Consider the following 1,659-nt stretch of genomic DNA (forward strand, 5'->3'; position numbering starts at 1 on the left):
ATATATATTATTATTATTATTTTTTGTTCTGTAATTGTATGCATAGTTTGTTAGGTTACTCCTTTTAAAGGGATAGGTAATGTGTGATGTTTTTGTTTGGATTTTCATTGTTGACCATGTTTTCATTGTTAAAAGGTATTTTCTCTGTGAATTTTATGTTAATAGGTAATATTAAACATGTTCTTTGTTAAACTGTATTTTACGAATTTATCAATGTTAAAGCTTTATTGTCATAACATGTGTAGAGTTCTTTGTTAAGGGGCTGAGTCAGTTTACAGGAAGACATCCCAAAGGAAGAATACTTGCTAACTCATACACTGATCTTGTAGAATATGACTGTCAAATGTTTACACTAGTAAGCACACTGTGTTTTTACTTTGGTGTATATAATAAAGGTTGCGTTTCACCTTGCATCATGTGTCCAGTTTGTTTATTTTCTTAACTTAACCTCACTAATTTGTTAACTCAGATATACTTTGCAGTTTAATGATCAATCATTTTGTTATAAACAGGGTCCAAAAATCATGGAGTTGGCACTGACCAGCAAGGAGTCCCACGGACCAACTAGAATAGAAAAACAACAACTAATAAACCTAAACTTTTAAGCTTTTATCATATTTTCTCTTGTTAACAAATATGCATTTCTTAACTTTTTCTTAAAATTATTGTTGTATCTTTGGTTTTGTGAAAGTACCTTCTGTTTTTTAATCTCCCAGATGAAACCTTTAGCTTATAGTGTATGAAATGAAATGGAGGTTCCTGGAACATATGAACGTAGAAATTAATCCAAATGAAATGTGATGAATATTAACATTTCAATTGAGAAATACCTTTTTATCAGTATTAAAATAGTAATAGTGATTTATATTTTTTTGTGTTTATCTGGATTATATACATTCTAAGAATGATATAATCAAAAACTTTTTAATTAAAGAGTTTTGTTTAATGTTACACATGTATGCACATATTTTTTATTTGTCTTTCTTTAAAAAGAATTCACATCTAGATTTGATAAACTGGAATTAAAATATATATACATGTTTTGGAGTGGACTAATTAAACCTGATAAGGACTGGTTAGAATCCCTGGAGGACCAGTTATAATTTTTGTGAAGGAACAGTTTGGAATTTTGTGAATTTTTGACCCTGGTTGTAAAGTGCAACTATCTAATACTTCTGTGGAAATCAGTTTTACCTGAGAATGCCCCATTATTCCTTAAATTTAAATATTGAGCAAGAATATGTCAATGAGAAAGTGAATATTGCAGTGTGCCTTTAATAAATGATAACTGATAGACTATAATATATTAATATAAATGTAGTTTTACAAGAATTTAAATTAAAAATACTTAGGCCTACTAAATTGTTTTTTAACAATTGATTGACAGATGTGTATTAATAAGAAGAAAATGGTATCTAAAGTTAAAATTAATGTGAAGTTTGTTTTAAAATGTAAGGTATCGTATGACGTATTATTTAGCGAAATACTCATTATAACATACTTGGTTGATAAATTCATTGCTTAGAAAACTGTAATGTGCACTTACTGTACTAAAATTATTCCATTTTACCAAGTTTAATAAAATTTGTGTGTGGTGACTTGAGAAAGCAAGTTCATATTTTTTAATAGATATCCAAATTAATCATCATCATCATCATC

General features: G+C 27.8%; 1 protein-coding gene across 1 annotated transcript in view; it reads left to right on the top strand.

Annotated features, from left to right (window-relative positions):
* LOC106470747 (alpha-methylacyl-CoA racemase-like) overlaps window positions 1-1,659 on the top strand; it is a 74,626-nt gene that overhangs the window by 16,231 nt on the left and 56,736 nt on the right. The gene's annotated exons all lie outside the window — the stretch shown is intronic.

The sequence above is a fragment of the Limulus polyphemus genome, unplaced genomic scaffold, assembly GCF_000517525.1.
Source record: "Limulus polyphemus unplaced genomic scaffold, Limulus_polyphemus-2.1.2 Scaffold4196, whole genome shotgun sequence".
NCBI classification, from domain to species: domain Eukaryota; kingdom Metazoa; phylum Arthropoda; class Merostomata; order Xiphosura; family Limulidae; genus Limulus; species Limulus polyphemus.